This window comes from Diceros bicornis, chromosome X (assembly GCF_020826845.1).
Source record: "Diceros bicornis minor isolate mBicDic1 chromosome X, mDicBic1.mat.cur, whole genome shotgun sequence".
NCBI lineage: Eukaryota > Metazoa > Chordata > Mammalia > Perissodactyla > Rhinocerotidae > Diceros > Diceros bicornis.
Genome location: NC_080781.1, coordinates 54,313,871 through 54,327,973, shown reverse-complemented (window position 1 = coordinate 54,327,973; position 14,103 = coordinate 54,313,871).

Here is a 14,103-nt window from a genome sequence, read left to right as displayed (position 1 = left end):
TTTGAATGAGAATGTGCTTGCTTACAGCAACGTGCTATATGTTCTGAATGCCCGAATTGGGAATCTGTGTCAAAACTTTGTTAGGAATTATGTGATCCTTACTAGCTGGAAGTAAGGGAGATGGGGCATGAAGTTATTTTTAGGAGTTGGAGACATACAACGTTTAGCACAGTTCTGGGCATCTTTGAAAGTCCTATACAAACTTGTTCCTACATAGTAACTTGCAACTTTGAATGAGAATGTGCTTGCTTACAGCAACGTGCTATATGTTCTGAATGCCCGAATTGGGAATCTGTGTCAAAACTTTGTTAGGAATTATGTGATCCTTACTAGCTGGAAGTAAGGGAGATGGGGCATGAAGTTATTTCTAGGAGTTGGAGACATACAACGTTTAGCTCAGTTCTGGGCATCTTTGAAATTCCTATACAAACTTGTTCCTACATAGTAACTTGCAACTTTGAATGAGAATGTGCTTGCTTACAGCAACGTGCTATATGTTCTGAATGCCCGAATTGGGAATCTGTGTCAAAACTTTGTTAGGAATTATGTGATCCTTACTAGCTGGAAGTAAGGGAGATGGGGCATGAAGTTATTTCTAGGAGTTGGAGACATACAACGTTTAGCTCAGTTCTGGGCATCTTTGAAATACCTATACAAACTTGTTCCTACATAGTGACTTGCAACTTTGAATGAGAATGTGCTTGCTTACAGCAACGTGCTATATGTTCTCAATGCCCGAATTGGGAATCTGTGTCAAAACTTTGTTAGGAATTATGTGATCCTTACTAGCTGGAAGTAAGGGAGATGGGGCATGAAGTTATTTCTAGGAGGGGGACACATACCCACTTTAGCTCAGTTCTGGGCATCTTTGAAATACCTATACAAACTTGTTCCTACCTAGTAACTTGCAACTTTGAATGAGAATGTGCTTGCTTACAGCAACGTGCTATAAGTTCTGAATGCCCGAATTGGGAATCTGTGTCAAAACTTTGTTAGGAATTATGTGATCCTTACTAGCTGGAAGTAAGGGAGATGGGGCATGAAGTTATTTCTAGGAGTTGGAGACATACAACGTTTAGCTCAGTTCTGGGCATCTTTGAAATACCTATACAAACTTGTTCCTACATAGTAACTTGCAACTTTGAATGAGAATGTGCTTGCTTACAGCAACGTGCTATATGTTCTGAATGCCCGAATTGGGAATCTGTTTCAAAACTTTGTTAGGAATTATGTGATCCTTACTAGCTGGAAGTAAGGGAGATGGGGCATGAAGTTATTTCTAGGAGTTGGAGACATACAACGTTTAGCTCAGTTCTGGGCATCTTTGAAATACCTATACAAACTTGTTGCTACATAGTAACTTGCAACTTTGAATGAGAATGTGCTTGCTTACAGCAACGTGCTATATGTTCTGAATGCCCGAATTGGGAATCTGTGTCAAAACTTTGTTAGGAATTATGTGATCCTTACTAGCTGGAAGTAAGGGAGATGGGGCATGAAGTTATTTCTAGGAGGTGGACACATACCCACTTTAGCTCAGTTCTGGGCATCTTTGAAATACCTATACAAACTTGTTCCTACATAGTAACTTGCAACTTTGAATGAGAATGTGCTTGCTTACAGCAACGTGCTATATGTTCTGAATGCCCGAATTGGGAATCTGTGTCAAAACTTTGTTAGGAATTATGTGATCCTTACTAGCTGGAAGTAAGGGAGATGGGGCATGAAGTTATTTCTAGGAGTTGGAGACATACAACGTTTAGCTCAGTTCTGGGCATCTTTGAAATACCTATACAAACTTGTTCCTACATAGTAACTTGCAACTTTGAATGAGAATGTGCTTGCTTACAGCAACGTGCTATATGTTCTGAATGCCCGAATTGGGAATCTGTGTCAAAACTTTGTTAGGAATTATGTGATCCTTACTAGCTGGAAGTAAGGGAGATGGGGCATGAAGTTATTTTTAGGAGTTGGAGACATACAACGTTTAGCACAGTTCTGGGCATCTTTGAAAGTCCTATACAAACTTGTTCCTACATAGTAACTTGCAACTTTGAATGAGAATGTGCTTGCTTACAGCAACGTGCTATATGTTCTGAATGCCCGAATTGGGAATCTGTGTCAAAACTTTGTTAGGAATTATGTGATCCTTACTAGCTGGAAGTAAGGGAGATGGGGCATGAAGTTATTTCTAGGAGTTGGAGACATACAACGTTTAGCTCAGTTCTGGGCATCTTTGAAATTCCTATACAAACTTGTTCCTACATAGTAACTTGCAACTTTGAATGAGAATGTGCTTGCTTACAGCAACGTGCTATATGTTCTGAATGCCCGAATTGGGAATCTGTGTCAAAACTTTGTTAGGAATTATGTGATCCTTACTAGCTGGAAGTAAGGGAGATGGGGCATGAAGTTATTTCTAGGAGTTGGAGACATACAACGTTTAGCTCAGTTCTGGGCATCTTTGAAATACCTATACAAACTTGTTCCTACATAGTGACTTGCAACTTTGAATGAGAATGTGCTTGCTTACAGCAACGTGCTATATGTTCTCAATGCCCGAATTGGGAATCTGTGTCAAAACTTTGTTAGGAATTATGTGATCCTTACTAGCTGGAAGTAAGGGAGATGGGGCATGAAGTTATTTCTAGGAGGGGGACACATACCCACTTTAGCTCAGTTCTGGGCATCTTTGAAATACCTATACAAACTTGTTCCTACCTAGTAACTTGCAACTTTGAATGAGAATGTGCTTGCTTACAGCAACGTGCTATAAGTTCTGAATGCCCGAATTGGGAATCTGTGTCAAAACTTTGTTAGGAATTATGTGATCCTTACTAGCTGGAAGTAAGGGAGATGGGGCATGAAGTTATTTCTAGGAGTTGGAGACATACAACGTTTAGCTCAGTTCTGGGCATCTTTGAAATACCTATACAAACTTGTTCCTACATAGTAACTTGCAACTTTGAATGAGAATGTGCTTGCTTACAGCAACGTGCTATATGTTCTGAATGCCCGAATTGGGAATCTGTTTCAAAACTTTGTTAGGAATTATGTGATCCTTACTAGCTGGAAGTAAGGGAGATGGGGCATGAAGTTATTTCTAGGAGTTGGAGACATACAACGTTTAGCTCAGTTCTGGGCATCTTTGAAATACCTATACAAACTTGTTGCTACATAGTAACTTGCAACTTTGAATGAGAATGTGCTTGCTTACAGCAACGTGCTATATGTTCTGAATGCCCGAATTGGGAATCTGTGTCAAAACTTTGTTAGGAATTATGTGATCCTTACTAGCTGGAAGTAAGGGAGATGGGGCATGAAGTTATTTCTAGGAGGTGGACACATACCCACTTTAGCTCAGTTCTGGGCATCTTTGAAATACCTATACAAACTTGTTCCTACATAGTAACTTGCAACTTTGAATGAGAATGTGCTTGCTTACAGCAACGTGCTATATGTTCTGAATGCCCGAATTGGGAATCTGTGTCAAAACTTTGTTAGGAATTATGTGATCCTTACTAGCTGGAAGTAAGGGAGATGGGGCATGAAGTTATTTCTAGGAGTTGGAGACATACAACGTTTAGCACAGTTCTGGGCATCTTTGAAATACCTATACAAACTTGTTCCTACATAGTAACTTGCAACTTTGAATGAGAATGTGCTTGCTTACAGCAACGTGCTATATGTTCTGAATGCCCGAATTGGGAATCTGTGTCAAAACTTTGTTAGGAATTATGTGATCCTTACTAGCTGGAAGTAAGGGAGATGGGGCATGAAGTTATTTCTAGGAGTTGGAGACATACAACGTTTAGCTCAGTTCTGGGCATCTTTGAAATACCTATACAAACTTGTTCCTACATAGTAACTTGCAACTTTGAATGAGAATGTGCTTGCTTACAGCAACGTGCTATATGTTCTGAATGCCCGAATTGGGAATCTGTGTCAAAAATTTGGTAGGAATTATGTGATCCTTACTAGCTGGGAGTAAGGGAGATGGGGCATGAAGTTATTTCTAGGAGTTGGAGACATACCAAGTTTAGCTCAGTTCTGGGCATCTTTGAATTACCTATACAAACTTGTTCCTACCTAGTAACTTGCAACTTTGAATGAGAATGTGCTTGCTTACAGCAACGTGCTATAAGTTCTGAATGCCCGAATTGGGAATCTGTGTCAAAACTTTGTTAGGAATTATGTGATCCTTACTAGCTGGAAGTAAGGGAGATGGGGCATGAAGTTATTTCTAGGAGTTGGAGACATACAACGTTTAGCTCAGTTCTGGGCATCTTTGAAATACCTATACAAACTTGTTCCTACATAGTAACTTGCAACTTTGAATGAGAATGTGCTTGCTTACAGCAACGTGCTATATGTTCTGAATGCCCGAATTGGGAATCTGTGTCAAAAATTTGGTAGGAATTATGTGATCCTTACTAGCTGGGAGTAAGGGAGATGGGGCATGAAGTTATTTCTAGGAGTTGGAGACATACCAAGTTTAGCTCAGTTCTGGGCATCTTTGAATTACCTATACAAACTTGTTCCTACCTAGTAACTTGCAACTTTGAATGAGAATGTGCTTGCTTACAGCAACGTGCTATAAGTTCTGAATGCCCGAATTGGGAATCTGTGTCAAAACTTTGTTAGGAATTATGTGATCCTTACTAGCTGGAAGTAAGGGAGATGGGGCATGAAGTTATTTCTAGGAGTTGGAGACATACAACGTTTAGCTCAGTTCTGGGCATCTTTGAAATACCTATACAAACTTGTTCCTACATAGTAACTTGCAACTTTGAATGAGAATGTGCTTGCTTACAGCAACGTGCTATATGTTCTGAATGCCCGAATTGGGAATCTGTGTCAAAAATTTGGTAGGAATTATGTGATCCTTACTAGCTGGGAGTAAGGGAGATGGGGCATGAAGTTATTTCTAGGAGTTGGAGACATACCAAGTTTAGCTCAGTTCTGGGCATCTTTGAATTACCTATACAAACTTGTTCCTACCTAGTAACTTGCAACTTTGAATGAGAATGTGCTTGCTTACAGCAACGTGCTATAAGTTCTGAATGCCCGAATTGGGAATCTGTGTCAAAACTTTGTTAGGAATTATGTGATCCTTACTAGCTGGAAGTAAGGGAGATGGGGCATGAAGTTATTTCTAGGAGTTGGAGACATACAACGTTTAGCTCAGTTCTGGGCATCTTTGAAATACCTATACAAACTTGTTCCTACCTAGTAACTTGCAAATTTGAATGAGAATGTGCTTGCTTACAGCAACGTGCTATAAGTTCTGAATGCCCGAATTGGGAATCTGTGTCAAAACTTTGTTAGGAATTATGTGATCCTTACTAGCTGGAAGTAAGGGAGATGGGGCATGAAGTTATTTCTAGGAGTTGGAGACATACAACGTTTAGCTCAGTTCTGGGCATCTTTGAAATACCTATACAAACTTGTTCCTACATAGTAACTTGCAACTTTGAATGAGAATGTGCTTGCTTACAGCAACGTGCTATATGTTCTGAATGCCCGAATTGGGAATCTGTGTCAAAACTTTGTTAGGAATTATGTGATCCTTACTAGCTGGAAGTAAGGGAGATGGGGCATGAAGTTATTTCTAGGAGTTGGAGACATACAAGCTTTAGCTCAGTTCTGGGCATCTTTGAAATACCTATACAAACTTGTTCCTACATAGTAACTTGCAACTTTGAATGAGAATGTGCTTGCTTACAGCAACGTGCTATATGTTCTGAATGCCCGAATTGGGAATCTGTGTCAAAACTTTGTTAGGAATTATGTGATCCTTACTAGCTGGAAGTAAGGGAGATGGGGCATGAACTTATTTCTAGGAGTTGGAGACATACAACGTTTAGCACAGTTCTGGGCATCTTTGAAATACCTATAAAAACTTGTTCCTACATAGTAACTTGCAACTTTGAATGAGAATGTGCTTGCTTACAGCAACGTGCTATATGTTCTGAATGCCCAAATTGGGAATCTGTGTCAAAACTTTGTTAGGAATTATGTGATCCTTACTAGCTGGAAGTAAGGGAGATGGGGCATGAACTTATTTCTAGGAGTTGGAGACATACAAGCTTTAGCTCAGTTCTGGGCATCTTTGAAATACCTATACAAACTTGTTCCTACGTAGTAACTTGCAACTTTGAATGAGAATGTGCTTGCTTACAGCAACGTGCTATATGTTCTGAATGCCCGAATTGGGAATCTGTGTCAAAAATTTGGTAGGAATTATGTGATCCTTACTAGCTGGGAGTAAGGGAGATGGGGCATGAAGTTATTTCTAGGAGTTTCAGACATACAAAGTTTAGCTCAGTTCTGGGCATCTTTGAAATACCTATACAAACTTGTTCCTACATAGTAACTTGCAACTTTGAATGAGAATGTGCTTGCTTACAGCAACGTGCTATATGTTCTGAATGCCCGAATTGGGAATCTGTGTCAAAACTTTGTTAGGAATTATGTGATCCTTACTAGCTGGAAGTAAGGGAGATGGGGCATGAAGTTATTTCTAGGAGTTGGAGACATACAACGTTTAGCTCAGTTCTGGGCATCTTTGAAATACCTATACAAACTTGTTCCTACATAGTAACTTGCAACTTTGAATGAGAATGTGCTTGCTTACAGCAACGTGCTATATGTTCTGAATGCCCGAATTGGGAATCTGTGTCAAAACTTTGTTAGGAATTATGTGATCCTTACTAGCTGGAAGTAAGGGAGATGGGGCATGAAGTTATTTCTAGGAGTTGGAGACATACAACGTTTAGCTCAGTTCTGGGCATCTTTGAAATACCTATACAAACTTGTTCCTACATAGTAACTTGCAACTTTGAATGAGAATGTGCTTGCTTACAGCAACGTGCTATATGTTCTGAATGCCCGAATTGGGAATCTGTGTCAAAACTTTGTTAGGAATTATGTGATCCTTACTAGCTGGAAGTAAGGGAGATGGGGCATGAAGTTATTACTAGGAGTTGGAGACATACAACGTTTAGCTCAGTTCTGGGCATCTTTGAAATACCTATACAAACTTGTTCCTACATAGTAACTTGCAACTTTGAATGAGAATGTGCTTGCTTACAGCAACGTGCTATATGTTCTGAATGCCCGAATTGGGAATCTGTGTCAAAACTTTGTTAGGAATTATGTGATCCTTACTAGCTGGAAGTAAGGGAGATGGGGCATGAAGTTATTTCTAGGAGTTGGAGACATACAACGTTTAGCACAGTTCTGGGCATCTTTGAAATACCTATACAAACTTGTTCCTACATAGTAACTTGCAACTTTGAATGAGAATGTGCTTGCTTACAGCAACGTGCTATATGTTCTGAATGCCCGAATTGGGAATCTGTGTCAAAACTTTGTTAGGAATTATGTGATCCTTACTAGCTGGAAGTAAGGGAGATGGGGCATGAAGTTATTTCTAGGAGTTGGAGACATACAAGGTTTAGCTCAGTTCTGGGCATCTTTGAAATACCTATACAAACTTGTTCCTACATAGTAACTTGCAACTTTGAATGAGAATGTGCTTGCTTACAGCAACGTGCTATATGTTCTGAATGCCCGAATTGGGAATCTGTGTCAAAAATTTGGTAGGAATTATGTGATCCTTACTAGCTGGGAGTAAGGGAGATGGGGCATGAAGTTATTTCTAGGAGTTGGAGACATACAACGTTTAGCTCAGTTCTGGGCATCTTTGAAATACCTATACAAACTTGTTCCTACATAGTAACTTGCAACTTTGAATGAGAATGTGCTTGCTTACAGCAACGTGCTATATGTTCTGAATGCCCGAATTGGGAATCTGTGTCAAAACTTTGTTAGGAATTATGTGATCCTTACTAGCTGGAAGTAAGGGAGATGGGGCATGAAGTTATTTCTAGGAGTTGGAGACATACCAAGTTTAGCTCAGTTCTGGGCATCTTTGAAATACCTATACAAACTTGTTCCTACCTAGTAACTTGCAACTTTGAATGAGAATGTGCTTGCTTACAGCAACGTGCTATAAGTTCTGAATGCCCGAATTGGGAATCTGTGTCAAAACTTTGTTAGGAATTATGTGATCCTTACTAGCTGGAAGTAAGGGAGATGGGGCATGAAGTTATTTCTAGGAGTTGGAGACATACAAGCTTTAGCTCAGTTCTGGGCATCTTTGAAATACCTATACAAACTTGTTCCTACATAGTAACTTGCAACTTTGAATGAGAATGTGCTTGCTTACAGCAACGTGCTATATGTTCTGAATGCCCGAATTAGGAATCTGTGTCAAAACTTTGTTAGGAATTATGTGATCCTTACTAGCTGGAAGTAAGGGAGATGGGGCATGAACTTATTTCTAGGAGTTGAAGACATACAACGTTTAGCACAGTTCTGGGCATCTTTGAAATACCTATACAAACTTGTTCCTACATAGTATCTTGCAACTTTGAATGAGAATGTGCTTGCTTACAGCAACGTGCTATATGTTCTGAATGCCCGAATTGGGAATCTGTGTCAAAACTTTGTTAGGAATTATGTGATCCTTACTAGCTGGAAGTAAGGGAGATGGGGCATGAACTTATTTCTAGGAGTTGGAGACATAAAAGCTTTAGCTCAGTTCTGGGCATCTTTGAAATACCTATACAAACTTGTTCCTACATAGTAACTTGCAACTTTGAATGAGAATGTGCTTGCTTACAGCAACGTGCTATATGTTCTGAATGCCCGAATTGGGAATCTGTGTCAAAAATTTGGTAGGAATTATGTGATCCTTACTAGCTGGGAGTAAGGGAGATGGGGCATGAAGTTATTACTAGGAGTTTCAGACATACAACGTTTAGCTCAGTTCTGGGCATCTTTGAAATACCTATACAAACTTGTTCCTACATAGTAACTTGCAACTTTGAATGAGAATGTGCTTGCTTACAGCAACGTGCTATATGTTCTGAATGCCCGAATTGGGAATCTGTGTCAAAACTTTGTTAGGAATTATGTGATCCTTACTAGCTGGAAGTAAGGGAGATGGGGCATGAACTTATTTCTAGGAGTTGGAGACATACCAAGTTTAGCTCAGTTCAGGGCATCTTTGAAATACCTATACAAACATGTTCCTACATAGTAACTTGCAACTTTGAATGAGAATGTGCTTGCTTACAGCAACGTGCTATATGTTCTGAATGCCCGAATTGGGAATCTGTGTCAAAACTTTGTTAGGAATTATGTGATCCTTACTAGCTGGAAGTAAGGGAGATGGGGCATGAAGTTATTTCTAGGAGTTGGAGACATACAACGTTTAGCTCAGTTCTGGGCATCTTTGAAATACCTATACAAACTTGTTCCTACATAGTAACTTGCAACTTTGAATGAGAATGTGCTTGCTTACAGCAACGTGCTATATGTTCTGAATGCCCGAATTGGGAATCTGTGTCAAAACTTTGTTAGGAATTATGTGATCCTTACTAGCTGGAAGTAAGGGAGATGGGGCATGAAGTTATTTCTAGGAGTTGGAGACATACAACGTTTAGCACAGTTCTGGGCATCTTTGAAATACCTATACAAACTTGTTCCTACATAGTAACTTGCAACTTTGAATGAGAATGTGCTTGCTTACAGCAACGTGCTATATGTTCTGAATGCCCGAATTGGGAATCTGTGTCAAAACTTTGTTAGGAATTATGTGATCCTTACTAGCTGGAAGTAAGGGAGATGGGGCATGAAGTTATTTCTAGGAGTTGGAGACATACAAGGTTTAGCTCAGTTCTGGGCATCTTTGAAATACCTATACAAACTTGTTCCTACATAGTAACTTGCAACTTTGAATGAGAATGTGCTTGCTTACAGCAACGTGCTATATGTTCTGAATGCCCGAATTGGGAATCTGTGTCAAAAATTTGGTAGGAATTATGTGATCCTTACTAGCTGGGAGTAAGGGAGATGGGGCATGAAGTTATTTCTAGGAGTTGGAGACATACAACGTTTAGCTCAGTTCTGGGCTTCTTTGAAATACCTATACAAACTTGTTCCTACATAGTAACTTGCAACTTTGAATGAGAATGTGCTTGCTTACAGCAACGTGCTATATGTTCTGAATGCCCGAATTGGGAATCTGTGTCAAAACTTTGTTAGGAATTATGTGATCCTTACTAGCTGGAAGTAAGGGAGATGGGGAATGAAGTTATTTCTAGGAATTGGAGACATACAACGTTTAGCTCAGTTCTGGGCATCTTTGAAATACCTATACAAACTTGTTCCTACATAGTAACTTGCAACTTTGAATGAGAATGTGCTTGCTTACAGCAACGTGCTATATGTTCTGAATGCCCGAATTGGGAATCTGTGTCAAAACTTTGTTAGGAATTATGTGATCCTTACTAGCTGGAAGTAAGGGAGATGGGGCATGAAGTTATTTCTAGGAGTTGGAGACATACAACGTTTAGCTCAGTTCTGGGCATCTTTGAAATACCTATACAAACTTGTTCCTACATAGTAACTTGCAACTTTGAATGAGAATGTGCTTGCTTACAGCAACGTGCTATATGTTCTGAATGCCCGAATTGGGAATCTGTGTCAAAACTTTGTTAGGAATTATGTGATCCTTACTAGCTGGAAGTAAGGGAGATGGGGCATGAAGTTATTTCTAGGAGTTGGAGACATACAACGTTTAGCTCAGTTCTGGGCATCTTTGAAATACCTATACAAACTTGTTCCTACATAGTAACTTGCAACTTTGAATGAGAATGTGCTTGCTTATAGCAACGTGCTATATGTTCTGAATGCCCGAATTGGGAATCTGTGTCAAAACTTTGTTAGGAATTATGTGATCCTTACTAGCTGGAAGTAAGGGAGATGGGGCATGAAGTTATTTCTAGGAGTTGGAGACATACCAACGTTTAGCTCAGTTCTGGGCATCTTTGAAATACCTATACAAACTTGTTCCTACATAGTAACTTGCAACTTTGAATGAGAATGTGCTTGCTTACAGCAACGTGCTATATGTTCTGAATGCCCGAATTGGGAATCTGTGTCAAAACTTTGTTAGGAATTATGTGATCCTTACTAGCTGGAAGTAAGGGAGATGGGGCATGAAGTTATTTCTAGGAGTTGGAGACATACCAAGTTTAGCTCAGTTCTGGGCATCTTTGAAATACCTATACAAACTTGTTCCTACATAGTAACTTGCAACTTTGAATGAGAATGTGCTTGCTTACAACAACGTGCTATATGTTCTGAATGCCCGAATTGGGAATCTGTGTCAAAACTTTGTTAGGAATTATGTGATCCTTACTAGCTGGAAGTAAGGGAGATGGGGCATGAAGTTATTTCTAGGAGTTGGAGACATACAACGTTTAGCTCAGTTCTGGGCATCTTTGAAATACCTATACAAACTTGTTCCTACATAGTAACTTGCAACTTTGAATGAGAATGTGCTTGCTTACAGCAACGTGCTATATGTTCTGAATGCCCGAATTGGGAATCTGTGTCAAAACTTTGTTAGGAATTATGTGATCCTTACTAGCTGGAAGTAAGGGAGATGGGGCATGAAGTTATTTCTAGGAGGTGGACACATACCCACTTTAGCTCAGTTCTGGGCATCTTTGAAATACCTATACAAACTTGTTCCTACATAGTAACTTGCAACTTTGAATGAGAATGTGCTTGCTTACAGCAACGTGCTATATGTTCTGAATGCCCGAATTGGGAATCTGTGTCAAAACTTTGTTAGGAATTATGTGATCCTTACTAGCTGGAGGTAAGGGAGATGGGGCATGCAGTTATTTCTAGGAGTTGGAGACATACAACGTTTAGCTCAGTTCTGGGCATCTTTGAAATACCTATACAAACTTGTTCCTACATAGTAACTTGCAACTTTGAATGAGAATGTGCTTGCTTACAGCAACGTGCTATATGTTCTGAATGCCCGAATTGGGAATCTGTGTCAAAACTTTGTTAGGAATTATGTGATCCTTACTAGCTGGAAGTAAGGGAGATGGGGCATGAAGTTATTTCTAGGAGTTGGAGACATACAACGTTTAGCTCAGTTCTGGGCATCTTTGAAATACCTATACAAACTTGTTCCTACATAGTAACTTGCAACTTTGAATGAGAATGTGCTTGCTTACAGCAACGTGCTATATGTTCTGAATGCCCGAATTGGGAATCTGTTTCAAAACTTTGTTAGGAATTATGTGATCCTTACTAGCTGGAAGTAAGGGAGATGGGGCATGAAGTTATTTCTAGGAGTTGGAGACATACAACGTTTAGCTCAGTTCTGGGCATCTTTGAAATACCTATACAAACTTGTTCCTACATAGTAACTTGCAACTTTGAATGAGAATGTGCTTGCTTACAGCAACGTGCTATATGTTCTGAATGCCCGAATTGGGAATCTGTGTCAAAACTTTGTTAGGAATTATGTGATCCTTACTAGCTGGAAGTAAGGGAGATGGGGCATGAAGTTATTTCTAGGAGTTGGAGACATACAAGGTTTAGCTCAGTTCTGGGCATCTTTGAAATACCTATACAAACTTGTTCCTACATAGTAACTTGCAACTTTGAATGAGAATGTCCTTGCTTACAGCAACGTGCTATATGTTCTGAATGCCCGAATTGGGAATCTGTGTCAAAAATTTGGTAGGAATTATGTGATCCTTACTAGCTGGGAGTAAGGGAGATGGGGCATGAAGTTATTTCTAGGAGTTGGAGACATACAACGTTTAGCTCAGTTCTGGGCATCTTTGAAATACCTATACAAACTTGTTCCTACATAGTAACTTGCAACTTTGAATGAGAATGTGCTTGCTTACAGCAACGTGCTATATGTTCTCAATGCCCGAATTGGGAATCTGTGTCAAAACTTTGTTAGGAATTATGTGATCCTTACTAGCTGGAAGTAAGGGAGATGGGGCATGAACTTATTTCTAGGAGTTGGAGACATACAACGTTTAGCTCAGTTCTGGGCATCTTTGAAATACCTATACAAACTTGTTCCTACATAGTAACTTGCAACTTTGAATGAGAATGTGCTTGCTTACAGCAACGTGCTATATGTTCTGAATGCCCGAATTGGGAATCTGTGTCAAAACTTTGTTAGGAATTATGTGATCCTTACTAGCTGGAAGTAAGGGAGATGGGGCATGAAGTTATTTCTAGGAGTTGGAGACATACAACGTTTAGCTCAGTTCTGGGCATCTTTCAAATACCTATACAAACTTGTTCCTACATAGTAACTTGCAACTTTGAATGAGAATGTGCTTGCTTACAGCAACGTGCTCTATGTTCTGAATGCCCGAATTGGGAATCTGTGTCAAAACTTTGTTAGGAATTATGTGATCCTTACTAGCTGGAAGTAAGGGAGATGGGGCATGAACTTATTTCTAGGAGTTGGAGACATACAACGTTTAGCACAGTTCTGGGCATCTTTGAAATACCTATACAAACTTGTTCCTACATAGTAACTTGCAACTTTGAATGAGAATGTGCTTGCTTACAGCAACGTGCTATATGTTCTGAATGCCCGAATTGGGAATCTGTGTCAAAACTTTGTTAGGAATTATGTGATCCTTACTAGCTGGAAGTAAGGGAGATGGGGCATGATGTTATTTCTAGGAGTTGGAGACATACAAGCTTTAGCTCAGTTCTGGGCATCTTTGAAATACCTATACAAACTTGTTCCTACATAGTAACTTGCAACTTTGAATGAGAATGTGCTTGCTTACAGCAACGTGCTATATGTTCTGAATGCCCGAATTGGGAATCTGTGTCAAAAATTTGGTAGGAATTATGTGATCCTTACTAGCTGGGAGTAAGGGAGATGGGGCATGAAGTTATTTCTAGGAGTTTCAGACATACAACGTTTAGCTCAGTTCTGGGCATCTTTGAAATACCTATACAAACTTGTTCCTACATAGTAACTTGCAACTTTGAATGAGAATGTGCTTGCTTACAGCAACGTGCTATATGTTCTGAATGCCCGAATTGGGAATCTGTGTCAAAACTTTGTTAGGAATTATGTGATCCTTACTAGCTGGAAGTAAGGGAGATGGGGCATGAACTTATTTCTAGGAGTTGGAGACATACCAAGTTTAGCTCAGTTCAGGGCATCTTTGAAATACC